Here is a 20,327-nt window from a genome sequence, read left to right on the forward strand (position 1 = left end):
AATTAATTGTTTAATGCTGGTACACACTCTCTCAAATAAATATATACTCTTTGGTGCCAACACTACAGCAAGGAGAAGTCATTTAATCACGAAAGGCTTGTAAACAATTAAAGATCAAGTAAGATTGGGGCGCCTGGGTGGCTCAGTCGGTTAGGCGTCTGACTTCGGCTCAGGTCATGATCTCACAGTTAATGAGATCAAGACCCATGATGGGCTCTGTGCTGACAGCCGGAGAGCCTGCTTGAGACATTCTCACTTCCTCTCTCTCTCTGCCCCACCCCCACTTGTTCTCTCTCTCTCTCTCTCTCTCTCTCCCCCTCTCTCTCAAAATAAATAAATTAAAAAAAAATGATTATGTATTTGTTTACTTGGCATTTGCCATATTTGACCTTTAGCATCAAAAAGAACAGGGGCGCCTAGGTGGCTCAGCTGTTTAAACGTTTGACTCCTGATTTTTGGCTCAGGTCATGAACTCAAAGTTGGTGCATTTGAGCCCCATGTCAGGCACAGACAGTGCACAGCCTGTTTGGAACTCTCTCTATCTCTCTCTCTGATCCTCCCCTACTTGTGCTCTCTCAAAATAAATAAATAAATAAATAAACATCAAAAAAAAAAAAAAAAAAAAAGAATGAAGGAGTGCCTGGGTGGCTCAGTTGGTTAAGCGTCCCACTTCGGCTCAGGTCATGATCTCACGGTTTGTGGGTTCGAGCCCCGCATCAGGCTCTGTGCTGACAGCTCAGAGCCTGGAGCCTGCTTCGGATTCTATGTCTTCCTCTCTCTCTCTCTCTCTCTGCCCCTCCCCTCCCCTCCCCTGCTCACGCTCTGTCTCTCTGTCTCTCAAAAATAATAAATAAACATTAAAAAACAAAAAAGAATGCTCACCTACATACACAGTGGGAATTTAATGACACGTAGAGTTAGGTGGTCAGCAAAAGTTAACAGACAAACTTGAAGATGTGAAAAAGTAGAGAATCTGAGAAGAAAGGCCATTCACACATGAAGTGGTTGCTGGTCAACTGGTCACCAACAGGACCAGGAACCCAGGAACTTGAGTTAGAGCATTAAGTTTCCGCTGAAGGCATAACAGGAATCAAGGCTGTTTGGGAGCGAAGAATTGGAGTCCAATCCACAGGAGTCAGAGACAGTGATCAAGATACAAGATTAAGATTGGTGGTGTATGATTAGAACAGAAGTGGGTCCACACTTAACTCGGGAGGGGGGCAGGCACAGGTGTCTTGAGTGAGTGGCTGGTGCCAGCAGTGGCTGGCGGCTGCTGCTATATGGCACGCAGGTGACTCTTTATTTGCCTCGCCCTGGCTGTGCCACGGCAAAGATCCAAAGAACAGGACAGCAGCAGGACACAACGCCTGCCTCCTGTGCTTCAGAGAATGGAGATGGCCTGAGCATCATCTCTGCTCGTCCACATCAGTTAAGGGTAATGGGCACCAAAAACAGCTCTGGCTAGATCTTTCTGTGGCCAGTTTCTAGGTCCACTCAGATTGTATTCGTAACATGAATGGGACTTGAGACTGGTTGCAATTATGAACCCTTGATTCACTGTAACTGGGAGGGCTTGCCATTCATTCACTGTAACGAGGGCTTGCCGGCTCGGTAGCCAAGTTCTACTGGAACCCTGATAAAGGAAGGAAGGGGAGAAGAGCACGGGGTTCCGTGCATATGCAATCTTTAGTAGTAAAACAAGCCTGCGGAATCTAAGCAAGATACATCCATTATGTTCATGCTCTAAAAAAGAACACGGCTTTTGAAAAACGAGAGTGTGAGGTTCTAGGACATCCATCTGAATTGTTTAGTTTGTAGGAGTGACGCCATCTTTAAAACTGCAGGAATACCTTTTTAACAGAGAGGAAAGTTAAAGGGACCTAACTTTCCAGAAACATTTCCCATTATTTTTTTACCTTAAAAAGTATTTCCTAGCTACTTCCCTAAAACACATACACAACAGACACACACAAAATCATATTAAAGTAGGCTTTTAATCAGATTCTTCCACACTAAAATTCTCTGGGGAAGATTTTAAAAAAGATGGCATTTTGCCCAGTGAGCTCCTTCCCTAAACCTATAGCTTCAGATGGTCAACACTCAAGAAGACTGAAATAAGAACCATAAAAGCCCTAAACTACAGCTGATCCTGGAACAACACAGACCTGAACTTTGTGGGTCCACTTCGCTGTGGATTTGTTTTCAACAAACACAGTATAATACTGTGAATGTATTTTCTTTTATGTTTTTCTTAATACCCTTTTCTTTTTTTCTGGCTAACTTTATTGTAAGAATACGGTATATGATACGTATAATATACGAAATATGTGTTAACTGACTGTTCATATTATCCTTCAGGCTTCCAGCGAACAGCAGACTATTAGTAGTAGTTAAGTTTTGGGGGTTCCAAAGTTAGACGCAGATTTTTCGACTGTGTGGGGTGTGGTGCCCCTAACAGCTGCATTGTTCAAGGGTCCACCGTATTTCACTGAGGATATTATGGTCTAGAATATGAATGATGGGGTGCCTGGGTGGCTCAGTCGGTTGAGCATCCAACTTCGGCTCAGGTCATGATCTCACAGTTTGTGAGTTCGAGCCCTGCGTCAGGCTCTGTGCTGACAGCTCAAGAGCCTGGAGCCTGCTTCTGTTTCTGTGTCTCCCTCTCCCTCTGCCCCTCCCCCACTCAAGCTCAGTCTCTGTCTCAGAAATAAATAAACATAAAAAAATTATAGAATATGAATGATGATACTGAACAATTTCTATAGGTGGCTCAGGAAAACAACTGAGTTCCTTACTTCTCTCCAACTCTAGGGCAATACCCACTATAACAAGAGTTGGAACATTCCTTATTGTTTTAAGTTTATTTATTTATTTTGAGAGAGAGAGAGAGAGAGACAGAGTGTGTGAACAGGAGAGGGGCAGAGAGAGAGAGAGAGAGAGAGAGAGAGAGAGAGAGAGAGAATCCCAAGCAGGATCCACACTGTCAACACAGAGCCCTACTCAGGGCTTAAACCCACGAACTGTGAGATAGTGACCTGAGAAGAAATCAAGAGTCAGATGCTTAACCAACTGAGCCACCCAGGAGCCCCAAGAGTTGGAACGTTTAAAGAAATCAAAGTCAATTCAACTATGGCAAATCCATAAAAACGTGACTAACTTGCCTGCCATTAGCTCACTAGTTTTACACAGTCCTCTTCACTGGCTCTCCCATTTAACAACTTGGGATTCAAACTTTCATTTCTCTGGGTTATTTTGCGTTTACTGCATACTGAAAAATTTATTCGCTCCTTTAAATAACAGCTGACAAATAGATCTTAAGCACTAAAGTGCACTGTAAAGGGAATTGCAACTTGGAATACAAATGGAATCAAATTAATGCTGGCAAATGGTGCCAGATTGCTAACTGCGGAGGCTGAATTTGGAGTGGCAGACAAGCAGAAGACCGACTATAGTTTATGATATGTTTATGTGCTCCTTTCCTTCTGCAAGCACACAAACTCTTTTTTTGTTATTCCTACCCAGGCTGGTGAAAACAGAAGGCAACACGTATTATTAGCCGCACTCTACTAACGAAGTTTGAATCATTTATCTGGAGCTGAAACCTCTAGTGGGGAGCAGAATTTTCCGACTGGCTAATGCTAAAGGACCGGAAAGATCAGTGGCCCCACTACAATGCTTGATTCTTTTGAACGATTTGCTCGTGGTGCTCCCAGGTACCCCCACCAAAACATTACCCGGCTTAAACCCAGCTTGCTCGGGGAGAACAGATACCTTATTTAGGAAAAGAAAAGTGCCCCCTCAAAATGTCCTTCAGAAGTAATCCCTGATTTTATTTTCTTTTAAAGTTTTTTTACGTTTATTCATTTTTGAGAGAGAGACAGACAGAGTGTGTGGAGGGGAGGGGCAGAGAGAGAGGGAGGGAGACACAGAATTTGAAGCAGACTCTAGACTCAGAGCTGTCAGCACAGAGCCTGAAGCGGGGCTCGAATTCACCAACCGTGAGATCATGACCTGAGCCAAAGTCGGACATTTAACCGACTGAGCCACCCAGGCACCCTAGTAATCCCTGTTTTTAAAGAGAACTCTAACATAAAACTGTGTGCCCCACAAAGAATACCTCAATATAGGAAAGCTCTTGGGGAAAAACAATTTAGGCCACATATTACCACCCAGAATTTGCGTAGTTTGTTGGTATTTTTAAAGCCCTTTCACGTGAACTTTCTTGACTTACCCACACAACCCCATCAGGTCATGTATTTTCTCTAAGGTTCTGAAGGCTAACTCCAAATGTGAAAGCGGGGCACCTGGGTGGCTCAGTTGGTTGAGCATCTAACTTGGGCTCAGGTCACAATCTCATGGTTGGTGAGTTCAAGCTCTGCATTAGGCTCACGACTGTCAGCACAGACTTGCTTCGGATACTCTGTCCCCCTCTGTCTGTCCCTCCCCCGTCTCCAAAATGAATACATATTTTTGTTAATGTGAAAGAATTGGGGCACCTGGGTGGCTCAGTCAGTTAAGCATCCGACTTCGGCTCAGGTCACGATCTCATGGCTCATGGGTTCCAGCCCCACGTCGGGCTCTGTGCTGACAGCTCAGAGCCTGGAGCCTGCTTCGGATTCTGTGTCTTCCTCTCTCTCTGTGCTACCCCCACCCTCCGCCCGTGTTCATGCTCTGTCTCTCTCTCAAAAATAAATAAACAGTAAAAAAAATTTTTTTAATGTGAAAGAATGGTGCTGGCACCTGGGAAAGACCCCGATCACCCCAGGCTCAATTCTAACTAAAGGCAGGAGGGGTGCCATACACGCACCTCTGCAGATGGCCTGGTTCCATCCCAGTCGGGGTGTGTGGGCAGGCCACTGGACTCCAAGCACTCCCGCACTAGCTTCTAGACCCATCTTCTCCCCCTCTTCTCCACCACCTCTCTTCATGAGTCCTACCTGCCCCCTTATCGATCCTATATCGTGTAGCCCTCTCTCAATCGCACATGTTCAATCAGGCATCTGTCCATCTGCCCCTAGGCCTGGAAACTTCTCATGCCCCCTAACTGGGCCTGTGCTCTAGGCCAGTCAGCAACTTTGCAGCCCCTTCCTGGCGGTGCAGAGCCTGAGGCAAGAGTAAAAACGGGGTCCCGAGTACGATACGCCTAAACATTCAGCACCTGTAAATCATTCTGAGTGTTGGATTTTTATCCTTCCACCTTAACATATATATATTCCTGGATTTTCTTTTAAGATTTAAAAAGAAATTGTAATGTTTATTTTTGAGGAAGAGACAGAAAGAGAGTTGAGTGGAGGAGGGGCAGAGAGAGGGAGACACAGAATCCGAAGCAGGCTCCAGACTCAGAGCTGTCAGCACAGAGCCCGATGTGGGGCGCGAACCCATGAGCCATCAGATCGTGACCTGAGCCAAAGTCGGACACTCAACCGACTGAGCCATCCAGGCGCCCCCATTCATGGATATATATATTTTTTAATGTGCAAAGTCGCAGTTCACACCAAATGTGGAGAACATATATTCAAAATCGACACCGTTTTCTACCATAGGTCGTGATTCTCACTGGGGCCTGGCACAGGGTGAAAAGAGAAGGGAAAAGTTCTCCCTGGCTCGCAGACAGCCGCACCTAACCCCTCAGGCCTTCCCTTCCACTCAGTCAGCACCACCCCAGGTGAGACGCCATTTTCCCTTCCTCTTTGGGGGGGGGGGGCTCCCTCGTGGCCTGTCCTGGGTCTTGCCCCTCCCCACCCCCACTCTCCAGGTGCCTCCAGAAGCTCCTGAGTTGCTCAGCTGAGAGTCCCCATCAGACAATCTGCCCCATCCCTTCAGGCATCAGCCTTTTAGACTCTTGCAAAAGAATCGGTGGCCGGGGAGTCAGGTTCAAACTGGGACCTCTCAGATTCCTCAGGGTTCCAAGCCGGAACGCCAGGGTGCCTGGCCCCTTTTCCTTCTGCCCCTGGCTCTGAGCCACACCATGAGGGGCCCTGTGACACAGACATGGACACCCAAACCTGTAAGTCCAAGCTCTGTCCTGACAGAAACTCCCTCTCTGACCAAATTTAATCAGGCTCTTCTGAGCCCTCTTCTCACTATGTCACAACCTTGGCCGGCTGCCCTGCCCTCAGCCTCCAGAGCCCAGATTCGGCAAAGAATCCTGCCGTGTTGGTTTGGTGATAATCCCCTCCTCACCCTTGATATTTAACCAAGTCCCTCATCCCCCACAACTGATGTCTAAGTCCTTGACCTGCCTCCAACATGAATCCTGAAGCCAGTTTAGCAAACATCTTCCTACCCCTGCTGTCCTCTTAGTAACCTTCCACACACTGACTGCCTCACCCTGCTTGTGGGCTAGACATCCCCAACAGTCTTTGTTGTATTCAGAGTTGAGCTCAGTTCTTTTTTTTTTTTTTTTGATGTTTTTTTAATTTTTTTGAGACAGAGAGAGACAGAGCATGAACAGAGGAGGGGCAGAGAGGGAGACACAGAATCTGAAGCAGGCTCCAGGCCCTGAGCTGATAACAGAGTCCAACGCAGGGTGCAAACTCATGAACCACGAGATCATGACCTGAGTCACAGTTGGACACTTAATGGACTGAGCCACCCAGACGCCCCAGAATTGAGCTCAGTTCTATACTGAAACCTCTCTCCTCTACTAGAGCAGTTCGGATAAAATCTAGCTTAACAAGTATCCAGTGTAAAACTTTTCTTTTACATTCCACACCTTTGTAGTCACCCCTTCACCAATCTTGAAGCCCAGGGGTGCATACCTGCAACAGAGAAGTGGCCACTGAGGGCTCTGGAAGTGAGCTCCACTTTGGCCATTGGGGCAGGGAATTCTGGGATCCTGGTACTTGGAGTGTGACCTCTAAGGGGGAGGCACGGGCTCTATGGCCACAGGTGAGAACGTGACCTTAGCCTATGGACTCCTCGTCCTGTATGAAGGGGCACAGCTGGAGAAAGCCAGAGTTGACCCCTCTGGGCCGAGTCCAAAAGCTCCATTGTCCAGATTTAAGTTGTCAATCATCGTTCCCAAGCACAGTTGCTTCCAGGTTAGAATTCATGCTCTGGTATAACAGGGGCCTGATGTACTGTGTGTGATTACTTAAACCAAGGACACAAATTCAGATTTTAAACCTCGGGACAATGACATCCAATATGGTTGGGCAGGAGGAGGAACAGGGGGATGACTATTTCCTTCTAGCACATTCTCCCATAATGAATCCTCTTCAATGATTTAGTCTAAAATATGCCAACAAGTCTGTTTCCCAACCCTACTCAGGTTTTAACTAAACCTATTTACTGATAGATCCTACGTTTATACTCTATCCAGACTGCTCCCCTGAGCTCCAACCAGATTATCTAATAGCATGCTGGAAATATCCACTTGGATAGCCCAGAGAAAATCACCAATGACCATGCCCTGACTAAACTAGCCATCTTCCCCTAAAGCCCAGTCCCTTTTCGTGTCTTGTCTCCATTACATCACCACCAAGGTTGGTTTGAAACTCTTAGAGTAAGCTAGGTGCTCTACCTTTGAGTATAACCCTTCCTTTGCCTTTTCCCTTTTATTTATTTATTTGTTTGTTTATTTACTTGAGGAGGGGAGGCAGGGAGAGAGGGAGAGAGAATCCCAAGCAAGCTCTGTGCCGTCAGTGCACAGCCCAACTCGGGGCTCGATCTCATGAACTGCGAAACCATGACCTGAACTGAAATCAAGAGGTGGACACTTAACTGACTGAGCCACCGAGGCACCCCGGTTTTTTCCTTTTAAAGTACATCTCAGGTGCACAGAATTGGGTGAATCGTAATCTTTGGTACATGGCACACTGACTCCAATGAGCCACGCTTAAACCTACAGAGAACTCCGAGTCTTAACGCCAACACACAGCTCCAGCCCGTACAGAAGGGTTGCCAGCCCGAGCTTGCGGCCGAGAGATCCACTCAATCCTCCGATGCTCATGCCAGGCCGATGCTATATGTGACCAGATAAAGTTGCTTTTCATGTGCGCTTTTTTTTTTTTCCCGGAGTGACTTGAAATAATACCGATTACAAATTCCTATGGAGAACAGAACACGCACATGGAAGATTTTGCCCTTTTCTTTTATTTTGCAGACAATTTCCATCAAAATGGATCCAGGAGTCAATGCTTTATATAAATCCATCACGAAAGCAGAGAATCTAAAGTAGAGACCTTCTCTCTCCTGGAGACTACTTTCTTCCAGACACACCAATGTCCCCCAACAGAACACACATTCCTTCGAGAATTCAAATACTGGGCTTAGTATTACCATGGGTTTGGCCCAAGATTACAGCACTCTCGGCTGCAAGTGGGTTCACGGAGGGCACAGAGGGCCCGGAGCTCTTTTTCCTAAAAGGAGGTGGTGTTAGTCACCGGCTTGCTGGCTTCTCAGCTCCATTCCGATCTTTGTGTGTTGTGCTCCGCACTGAAGGGAGAGACCCTGCAGACTTCATTTCTCAGGACCCCCTGCCTACATTTAGGTCCCGCCAATGGGAGTGCTGTAGGGAGGCTGGGAAGTGGAAGGGCAAGAAGGAGCCTCTTCTACAGGCTTCTCCCCTAGCAGAGAGAGCAGCAGCACCTGGGATTGTGATCGTATCAGCTGCAGTGGAGACACCAGCTACCAAGACTGTGGTGACAGCCCCAGCGGCAGTGGCAATGACCTTTCAGTGCCAGCACACAGGCTCCTGCTCACCTCCAACAGCGGAACCTTGGAGGCCAGCTGTCCTGCATTCTGGGTCAACCAATCTCCCCGCCATGCTTCTCCAGCCCACGGATGGTAGCCGTTTCCCATTACTTGTTCTGCGTAACTTCCCTTACGTTCTTTTGCTCCACCAACCCTTCCAAGCCTTTGTAACCAACCAATTCCCATAATAAATCCCATTGTTTGAAACACCTAGAACACCTATCAGACAACGATTAATACAGAAGCCCATTTCAAAACCCTGAGACTTCCAAGGCACCTGGGTGGCTCAGTCGGTTGGGCGTCCGACTTTGGCTCGGGTCACGATCTCATGGTCGGTGAGTTCAAGCCCCTCGTCGGGCCCTGTGCTGACAGCTCAGAGCCTGGAGCCTGCTTCAGAGTCCATGTCTCCCTCTCTCTCTCCGCCCCTCGCCTGCTCATGCTCTGTCTCTCTCTCTCTTTCACAAACAAATAAGCATTAAAAAATAAAAAACCTTGAGACCTCCATCTGACTGCAATTTATTATTCCAACTTCTGTTGCAGATTTTTTCTTACTCGCTTATTCCTTGATTTTCCTAAAAATACTATTTCTTCACAATTCATATCCCCTTGTTATCACCATCCCAGGGTTTTATGTCCCCCTTTGTGTTTATGTCCCTCTTAGTCCATCTGGTGAGAGTGGGGAAGGAGAAAAAACACAAGCCTCCTATTTAAGGAGGGAAAACATAAAATCAGAGAATGGGGGCCCCCCCCCTCCCCCATACAAAAGGAACCATCCAACTGCTTGACACGGGGAAGCCCAGTCCTGGTGCAGGTACTGTGTTGTAAATGCCTCTCTGAGCTGCGAACACAAATACACAGAATGCTGATGACCCAGGTAGCTACGGAGAACCGAAGTTTCATCACAAACTACAAATCCTCTCCACTGTGGGTGTTCGTTTTTCCCCTTCAACTGTGTTTCTTGACATTTAACGTAAGAAAAAGATGAAGACTTTCTTGCTGCGAAAAATTTTATATGGAACCTTTTACCCGTCGGAAGTAAACACCTCCGTGGCTACAAGATGTTAAGGCTTGTGAAACGATGGGCGAAACACAACCGCGGCAGACAGCCGTGGCTCATAAATCACCCTATTGCTAAACGCCTCAGCGGCAGCGAAACTCACAATGGCATCACTGAGTGTGTCGTCGTTTCCTGCCTGGGATTAAATCATTTGCTTCATGAAACTCAAACAACTTCCAGTGTTTGAGATAACTATTGCAGTTGCTACCTCCCCGCGACCGCTGTCTGCAATAAGCTTCACAAGCACATTAAGGTACCTCTGACAGCGTCTGAGCCTAATCTCGAAAGGGATTCCATTTCTTCCATGGTAACAATTAGAACGAGTGAGAAGATGAAGAAGAAACCAGAGCAGGACTGACAGTTTGCAGGGCAGCTTAAGGCACTAACCACCCCCCTGCCCCCCAGGAGACAGGAGCTGAAATGTCGCCCAGGGCTTATTGGCAAAGCCACTTCAGAGAGTTCTAGGATGTTCTGCTAAACCCCTGCTTGCCACTTTCATGGCAAGGCTACATGACCCTGCATTAGGGTTTGTGATATCTCTCAAGGCACGCAAAGAATTTATTCTTCGTTATTAAAAAGCCGCATGTGGGGGTTTCTACGTCTCACATTCTGATTCTATTGCAGCCAACACACCTGGAGACAGGAGGCAACGCCACTGACTCAGAGCAGCACCCCTAAAAAGCAAGGTTTTACTGAGTTCTACTATTTGGAAAGCATTAAACTGGGAACTCTGGGGCTTCACAGATGAAGAAAATAAGCTCCAGGGATCTTATGATTATGAATGTAAATGTTAAGCCATTAGCTGAAGTTCAAACTAGAAGAACAGAAATGCAAACAGCCCTGGCAGGAGAAAGAATGGAATGATTATTTCTGACTGGTCAAAGAGTTTGGGGCTTAACTGCTTATAAGTACAGGAAAAAAAAAAAAAAAAAAAAAAAAAAACCAAAGCAATTTAAAAAAATAAATAAGACTCCATTATCAACTCAGGGCAAATAAGTAAACAGTGAACCAGCTGGTTCATCTAGGAGTATCATTTGCATAGCCATAAAAATGTAGAGTGAATGTAGGTGAATTTAACTGAATCTACGAAAAATAAATTATAAGATGGACCATTAATTTTTTATGTCACTGAGAAAAGTATTTGCAATTAAACTATGATCTAATGCTTTCTTAGAATTTTTATTTATACTTAGTAGAAGAGCTCTTTTAGATTTGCTTACAGATTTTTGTCATTTATCACTCTTGTGAATACTTAGAAAAATAAAAGTTGAATTGGTTAAAGCATCTAAAATGTCTTCAGATTCAGAGTCCAACTCTTTGAATCACTTCTGAATATGTGATGTCCTATGTTTTCTACCATGTTTTGCTCTGTGCCATTAAGGCTGTTAGCGATACAGCATTGCTTAAAAGCACACAGCACCATCATCTCTGGGGTTTCCTTCCAAACCACTGACTGACACAATCCCCAAGTTTTGGTGTCCATGCTTGCTTGGCATTACCAGGTGTCAGAGAACGTTTTCAGGCATTAACTTGACCCATATTCTTTCCTCAAATGGTCCTTGAATGGTTTGTTGAAACATCAAAGGGCTGCAGTTCCCTTCGTGCAGACTGGAAGGACGGGCCCATTCGTGGCCATGAGGACCATCACAACTACCTCCCTGCTGTTGCCGACGGTGACTGGAGGGAGGCTAGCAACTATAAAATACACGGTGATATTGGGGATGCTAAAATTTGACCGGGAAAAATGCTTTTTAGAATTAAGTAAATTTGGGGGCACCTTGGTGGCTCAGTCAGTTGAGCGTCCGACTTCAGCTCAGGTCGTGATCTCACGGCTCATGAGTTCGATCCCCACGGGTTCTGGGCTGACAGCTCGGAGCCTGGAGCCTGCTTCCGATTCTGTGTGTGTGTCTCTCTCTGCCCTTCCTCTGCTTGTGCTCTTTCTCAAAAATAAATAAACATTCAACAAAACTACAATGAAGTAAATTTTTTCACAGAAATGAAAACATGTGAGACACAGCGCATGCACCTGCAGTTTCCACGAAACTACCATGTGGTTATTTCCAGGTCAGTGAAGGCGGAGTTGTTCCATTTAGCGCCTGATTCTTTTTGACGATCACATAGGACTATTCCATTTAGTGTATGTATGTAGTCACTTCAGTGTTCTCCCGACCGTTCCACGTCGTGGGACAAAAACTAAACTCTGTAAAGTGGGTCGTGAAACAGCTATCTTCCCAAGTTGGCCGCACCGCTTCCTACAGTACTTGTTACCGCTGACGTCTTCACTAGCAACTAAAACTTCAGTGCGCGCTGCCCGGGAGTCTGTGCTTAGACTCTCTGCTGGAGGGACATTTTACAGAAGTCAATCCTCAAGACAGCAATCAATCTCCAAGCTAATTACATCCTCTGAAACCAACGATCCGGACAACTGAGTACTTTGACCAAACCACCTGGTAGATATGGGACTGCCAAATCATTTTATTCCACTTAGCCCTTGGGCCACATTTGACCTTAGTGGGAAGCTATGACCTAGAGAAATAAACTCTCCTTATTCTCAAAGTCTCCAGTGCCCCAGTCCATTTAATCATCTTAGAGTCTCTCTCTCTCTCTCTCTCTCTCTCTCTCTCTCCCCAAAGAGAGAAACAGTGAAGAAAGCTCTGCCCTCCAAAGTTCATCATGCATACGGGGCACCCAGCTTGATTTCCTAACGCACATGTGTCATTGCGGAAACAACAAAACAGCCACAAACTCGGTCAAGAATTTTAGGTCCACGTGAGGAACCCTCATTAATACGATGTATAAATTATAGTTTATAGGCCCACGCTTAATACTTTGAACAGGTAAGATCCACCTCTCCTACGGCAGTCAACAAGAGTAAGACTGTAAATGCACAAAGGACATAAACGTTTTCCTATCATTTTAATTTTAGTTGAATTTTTTATCAAATTTCTAGAAAACACATGCTCAATACAAGAAGTTCTACTGTGCAAAAATAAATAAATAAATAGGTGGAGGGGAGATCGAAATAAATAAATACATACATACATACACACGTACAGATGAAGAAACATCACCCATATTCCCAAAGAAAAGCAATGTTTAGCATTAGGGGTCTTTGAGTTCATTAATGTGTATGAGTCTTAGTGCATGAACAATTCAAATAAGAACATACTTATTACAACACTTGAGTATAATCACTACTGATATAGTGGGAAAAATAAAAGAATTTACAGTGATATTAGGTTGTTGCTGTTGTCGTTGTTAAGTAGGCTTCACACCCCGCACAGAGCCCAATGTGGGGTTTGAACTCACAACCCTGAGGTCAAGACCTGAGCTGAGATCAAGAGTCAGACACAACCAACTGACCCTCCCAGGAGCTCCTACGTTGATATTACTTTATACTTGATTGTTCGTACTCAAAGAGAGATGAAATTGGTCCCCAAACACCCTATCCCGTAGAAACAATGGCTCAGAGAACAGAACGGGCCTCAGAATTGGAAATGAAAACTCCCTCAGAAACTCTGGCCCTGACAAGGGAAGCCCCGTAGACATGGCGCCTCGCTTCAGGGCTCAGTTACCGCGGCCCTCCAAGGCGGCAGTGCGTGTGAGCAGCCAGCCAGCCAGCGAGCAGGCCCAGGGGAACAAAGTGCAAGATGAGGAGCGGCTCAGAGAGGGCTATCATCAAAGTCTGGGGGTTGCTGGACGTGCTCAGGTAGGTGAGGTCACAGAGCTTTAAGCTCCCACAGCCGTCCGATGACCATGTGGGAAAATGACAGCGTGGAAGCACGTCATCTGTGACACGCCGAACTACTGGACAAAACAGGCCTACCTACCCCAGATTTCCAGCCGATTTAGCAAGTTAATGCCTTGACTGCTAAACCACTTTTGGCCAGGTTTTTTGATATTTACAGCCTAATGCACTTGAATGGTGTTGACATTAGTCTGTGACCCGACATTTGGGAAGTCTGTCTGCTCGTGTACGGAGAAGCAGTTTTAGGAGACCTTTCCCCGCTCTTTTCCTGAAACAGGCTACATTGTTACTGCCAGTGGACTTCGAGGAGGTGAACTCTGTTGCAGGAAGGGCTTCCCAAGTTGCCTACCTCCTCGTGTCGGTTGTTCCCTATTCAGGTATCTTGTGGCTTTGGGTATGGACCTGAACCACAGCACTCAGTGTCCTCAACTGCAATTACGCGCGCACCCATCTAGCCTGTCAACAGGCAGGGACCCATGTCTTGTTAATCTTTGCCTGGAGAACCTAACACAATGCCTGTGACGTAGTACGTACTCAAAGATATCTGGACAATAAATAAACGCATTTTCCGATCTTATTTTGCAGAAGTCAGGCCTTGGCTTACTTTGGCAATAAGAGGTAGAGAAAGAGCAGGAAGTAAACGTAGAAACTGGGTGCTAACAGCAAGTAGGGTCAAATGGATAGAGCTCAACTGTGGAACCACTGAGAATTCTAAAAAAGCGTTACAATTACATCAAAGCATCAAAAGCCCTTCATTTCACACAAGTGTCGTCTGCAAATGTTATCAGTCCTATTGCAAAATAGGAATTGCCGTTCACATTCCTAGCTGTTTGATTTCATGACTTGATCTGCACCCAATGAGGTCAATGGGTTTCTGTAAACATAAAAGGACACATCGAGTGGGGGAGAAGTGGGTAAAATGAAGTGATGAGAAAACCCCTACATTATCTTAGCAACGCTCACCTGCCTCATGTGCTCTGACAAGTGCAGCAGTTTTATTTTAGAGACTTATGATAATACATCATGGTGGACCAGGGATACTATCACCTCATAAAAAAATAATGTGAAGTCTTAGCAACATTTTGCCATTGCGTTACTAATTCTTGCCAAAAAAAAAAAAAAAAAAAAAAAAATTCTTGACAGAGTCAATGATTTGAGAAGGGATTAGTGAGTTATAAAAATGGAAACGGAGATATTAAGGAAATGCTAAAGAACTAGACTCTTAACCTAAGCTTCGGTATGGAAGACGCTTTGGGTGAAGGTCATGTCTTGACCATCCCACGCCGGTCACATCTTCCTTAGAGTTTGTGATGGAAACATCTTATCAGTCAGTCATGGAAAAACGTTAAAATTCATTCTAATCCTGAGCTCATGTAAAGTCCACAAGATTATAACTGGTCAATAAATCAATACCCAAGTGGCAAGTTTTTCTGAGAACTTTTATACAAGTCAAATGTGTAAGTAAGCAATAAATCAGATTTTATTAAAAGCAGAGCAAATTCCCAATTTGCTGTTTGAGCTTGCAAAATTTAACTATCCATTTCTACTTTGTTTCAAATATTTCACATGTAAAAAGAATTCAAACTTTGAGGAGTAATGGTACAGCTTTTTTGAGGCCAATCTGGCAGCATGTAGCAAAATTTTAATTTATCCATTGACACAGCAACTCCATTCTCAGATATTTAGAGAAATAATAGCACATATGAACAGAGGCATACAAGTAAGTTTATAGTAACATGACCAAAAAACAGCAATAATTTAAATAGCCATGGACAGGGGGATGATTAAATACATTTAGGTGCCTTCATACTACTGAATCAACGTAGCTTTAAAAATAATGAAGTAAACTTGATATATTCTAACCCCCCCAAAATTTAAAACATATGTTTAAATGGAAAAACCAAAACCAATATATATCTATGGTATGCTTCAGTTTAAGAGAAAAAAAACATTCAAAACTACAGGCTGAATTCAATTATACATAAAAATTCTGGAAGGAAGGCCATTAATGTGACTGGGACAGGGATTGAGAAAGTAAAGGTGAGATTTCATTTTTTGCTTCTTTATTGTTTACAATTTGCCATTGTGAATATATTTATGCATTCCTTGTGTAATTTGTAAACATCAAAAAATTAAAGGAAAAAAACAACACACCTCTCTGAAAAGAAGCATAAAAAAAATCTTACAAACCTTGTATAATACGTAAAGGCTCACAAACATACTCCAAAACTGCCATGACATCTCCAGTGCCACTTAGAAAATACTGCCCTTAGGGGTGCCTGAATGGCTCAGTAGGTTAAGCATCCAATTTTAGCTCAGGTCATGATCTCATGGTTCGTGAGTTTGAGTCCCACATCGGGCACTCTGCTGTCAGCGCAGAGCCTGCTTTGATCCTCTGTACCCCTCTCTCTCTGCCCCTCTCCCACCCCCCCCAACTTTCAAAAATAAATAACGTTTTTTTAAAAAAGGGCAATACTGCCCTTGGAATCCTGCATGCTTATAAGAGTATCGTATTTCAGAATTCATGCGGAAAACTCTATGGCACAGTTAAATGCCAGGCATTTCATCCACCCCCAAAAAAGAAAGCTGGCAGATTGCAGTTTACTTGAACATCAACAGGTGAAGACATTTGCTCACATCCAGCTAATGAATTATTTCATATGTAAATGAGACATTAGCTCACGTCCTCAGAGAAGCCATGTTACAGCAATGCCTTGCAATTCAGCTGGAAACTTGGTTGGATTTTTTAAATTAAGCACATCAAAATCATCAAGCTGGAGTCCATCACACCCGGCACCTTGAAACAATAATAATTACTAGTTAATCTTAGTGCTTTCAGATACATACTTGGTAATCTTGGTTACATTTAAACTTTTAAATGTCAGAGCTCTTAAAATAGTATACTGGAAAGCAGAATAATAATAAAACATAATATGCCCTTAATAAAATAGGAATCCGAAGCATTAAAAAAACAACAACAGGAGTTGACATCAACACAAGCCTCAGCCACCCCCGCAACTGGACAGCTTCCAGAGGGACTCTCCCCAAGGTGGGTCCCATGTCGCCGACAGCCTCAAGGTGAACAAACATGAAATGTCCATTTTTCTTGCCCTTCCTTTATTATTTAGAAGCTCATATCTCTGGTGCTTTAGAGTACCTACCAGAGGGAGCTGGGGTGACCAACTTGTCCCAATTTGCCTGGGACCTGTCCAGTTTTACCATTGAAATTCCTGTTATTTGAGGAGCTCCCTGAATCCAGGGCAAATGCAGGACAGTCACCCCCGGGGCCAAACTCCTAACAAAGAAAACAAAGCCCAGGCCCTCAGTAGCCTCCACCTGGGCAGAAAAGGCATGAATTAGGCTCAACCAAGTCTTATTCCTTGTCAAGTACAATGGGGGTTAAAATTCAGTTTCGTCCCTTCCTGATTGGGAAATAGAGGAATCTCAAAGCTATGCCGGGTGACAGAAGCCAGACAAAAGAGAGAGTGCTTGGTGTACAATTCAACATATAAGGTCTCTGAGCCGGCAAAACTAACCTACTGACAAAAATCCCATCAGTGGTTTCCTGGGGGGTGGGGGTGGGAGTGGGGAGGTGGGGAGTAAGGGCAGGCTAACAGGGGCACGAGGGAACCTTCCGGAGTGAGTAAATGCTCTATATCTTGATTCTGACTTTTGTCAAAATTCACCAACTGCTGACTTAAAATGTGTGCACTTACTATATGTAAACCTCACCTTTTAAGAGCTGATTTAAAAAATAAGAGGTGGGATCTTCCCTCACCCAAAAGATTCAGGACAGACTGAAACATTTTTTTAGGGATGTGGTCAGAAGGGTTTCTGAGGCGTGGAGCAGATCAAAGGGCTGTGGCCACTTTCAGCTCTGCACTTGGAGGATTCCAAGGGGACGGCACAGGACCTCGCTCCCTTATGTAAAATACATGCAAAATTCACAGAGAATTTGTGCAGTCATCCATCACAGGAAATTGCACGGATTCCTTCTCTGGAAATATTGAAAGAAAAGCACAGCTAACGTTCTCCCATTTTACGAGGTTTTGTTGTTACAACTATAAACTCATCAAGTGACTAGAAGAACAGAGGCGCAGTAGATGGGGGAGGAAGGTGGTGCAGATTTCAGCGCCTCTAAATAATGCAGCAGACCGGCCCAACACAAACAGCTTCTAGTACAGAGATAACCCCAGCAGTGGGAACCTAATCTAATAAAAACGTGTGACGTGCCTTTGGTTCAGGAGGTAGTCTCCGTTCTGACCTTGGTGTCTTATTTACTTACTTCAAGGAAATGCCTGAGAGCTGGCTAGCTACTAGGGAACAGAGGCACAGGCTTCCAGGACCAAAGTACCCGGGAGGGGATCAGAGGTCCCAGACAGATGTCCTTCAATGCATCATTCAGTGATCCTTCTAGAGGGAAATAGCCCTCGAATATTTTATTTTTGCAGTGTCATCTTGTCCTGATCCAAGGAAACGATCACTTTACAGTTCCCCGCCTCTTCTGCGATACCAGTACTGCCCAGAGGAGTGGTATGCCCTGCAAACAGTTGGCATCTGAGGCTGGAAGTGAAGGCATCGGCTTGGTAGCTAAGCAGGCCTGAGCCAGGCAGGTGGCACCCACAGGAAGGGAGGTGCTGCCCACTAGTGGTGACTGTCAGAGAAGAGAGCGGCCCAATCTTCAAAAGGCCTTGTAGGGAAGTGACCATGAACTTAACACTGGAAGCCTCTCACGTGAAAATCCAGAGTCTCCCACTGGGTGCATGTTTGGCAAGGGCTAAGACTCGTGAGCCTTGGGTGTATGTGGGCCTGGCGTTTCCATTTGCCAAATGTCTGCCGGTTCCTGTTAGCCCAGTAAAGCAGCTGTTGCACTAGAGCCAAACGTCTTCCCAGAATTATTCCCCAACTGGGAACTGGAAAGTTATTGGGTTGACTCTCCCATCTGAGGGTATGTAATGAAGTCCAGTACGTAGCTGAGAACAGAGCCCCGAGAAACATCACAGCCAACCCTTTCTCCCGCAACTCGAAAGCTGAGCTGGCATGCAGGGGTGCCGACGCAGCACCGTCTGCCCAAACCAGCCCGAACCAGATCCTGCGGGCAGCCGCCTGTTACTGATGACCACCCCTCACGGCCATTTCACTCTGGCTTCCTAGCCTACCGCCAAGCCCCCTGTCTCATAATGAGCGGGGGCTAGCCGCTGGGTGTTATGGGCCAGGCCATTCAGATGCCAAGGCTTGAAAATAAATCCTCCCACAGTAACTTGGAGCTAGCACTCAGGAAAAATAATGGCACCACAGAGATATCCTGGAGCTTGCATGAAAGGAATCAGAGGATTAGAGACGGTGGATGACGTCATGAGAAAAATAGCACATTCACTGATCCAAGGTACGTAAGAAAATTAAGATAGAATAACACAGAATCAGGATGAAGGAGCGAGAGAGGGAAATGCTGAAGCGGTTTTCATCTACAGCACAGCTGGAATCGGGCCAAAACGAACCATGGGGGAATATTTTTATTTTCTATTCATCTGTTCCCTAGTAGACACGCGGACGACCGCGCGCTGGTTTCAGCTTTACTGAATGGCTCTCTCTCACAACGAAAGACTGCGGAGTACCATTAGTCAATACGAAAAGGAATCTCATTTTGGATTGAAAACAATCCGCCACGCAAAGAGAGAGTGATCTGGAACAACATTTTGGGACCGGCTCTGAGTCAAGCACGTGTGAACTTCCCTGGGCAGCAACCAGAGAGCTCGGAATCTCAAACACGCTTCATTGTACTTGCCAGGGTTTTCAACGTCTGAGCTCAGAACGGGTATTCGATGATTCCTGAGTCCTCACTCACTGGGTGGACAACAACAGCCACGTCTGTCTTGTGCAGGCCATACCAGCCACACAAACCGCTTCCGTGGAGTTAACATTTGCGTGTTGGCTACATCACGATGCATCAGCTTTAAAGCCATCTTTACTTAATGTACGTTTTCAAGATCTTTAGTCTAAAGAAGTGGGACAATACGATCCTCAATAATAGTGAAGCTTACAACCTCCGAAATCAAGGTTACCACATTACTGTTTTGAATAAGGTCTCAAAATGTCTTCAGAGGCATCCAGTGCAGGGCCAAAGCAAACAGAAAGTGAAGCGCTGGGAATAAACGGTAAGCTGGTACGAAAAATTTGAAAAGGCCTCAAAAACTGACCCTCAGCAATGATTAGACAAGCAGAGCTGCACTTTGATTCAGTCAACTCACTGTAACTACAGAGCCATGCAAGGCCAAGACTGAAAACCCCGTGCCCGATTCACAGGCATCAGCCCGGCCGCAGCGGCAGAATTTGCTGAGCCGTTCACACCTGGGCCACGATTTTTGCTCCCGAAGCCTGTCAGGCTAACCACTAGGAAGTACTCTGTATCTGCCCATATCACGCATCATGCCTCTACTCTGCCGTCCTAGGAAACCCTGGGCACAAAGGCACTGGAGCGAACGGTCCATGCACAAGGGAAAGCAGAGGCACAAAACGAGAGACGTTTCACTTCCTGGGTACACAAATCCCTGATAGCTTTGCTTGTTCTATTTATTCATGTGTTCATTCATTTATGTTTATTTTTTTTTAAGTGCTGGCACTCGTGCCTTGGAAAAGTATCAAACGTCTCTCTTCACCACCGCATCTATCCTTCCCTGCCCACTCGAACAAATGTACTACTTGCATCAAATAAGTCAGGGAGAATTGCAGTGAAGGAGGCCACGGTGATGCTGTACAAAGATATAAGCACAGTCTGCCAGAACAGTGCCTCAGATAAAGCGGGGTCTTGGGGCACGTGGGTGGCTC

General features: G+C 45.4%; 1 protein-coding gene across 2 annotated transcripts in view; it reads right to left on the bottom strand.

The window, feature by feature from the left end:
* Positions 1-20,327, bottom strand: part of POFUT3 (protein O-fucosyltransferase 3) — a 78,643-nt gene that overhangs the window by 12,968 nt on the left and 45,348 nt on the right. The gene's annotated exons all lie outside the window — the stretch shown is intronic.

The sequence above is a fragment of the Herpailurus yagouaroundi genome, unplaced genomic scaffold, assembly GCF_014898765.1.
Source record: "Herpailurus yagouaroundi ecotype Mexico unplaced genomic scaffold, PumYag 181, whole genome shotgun sequence".
Lineage (NCBI taxonomy): Eukaryota > Metazoa > Chordata > Mammalia > Carnivora > Felidae > Herpailurus > Herpailurus yagouaroundi.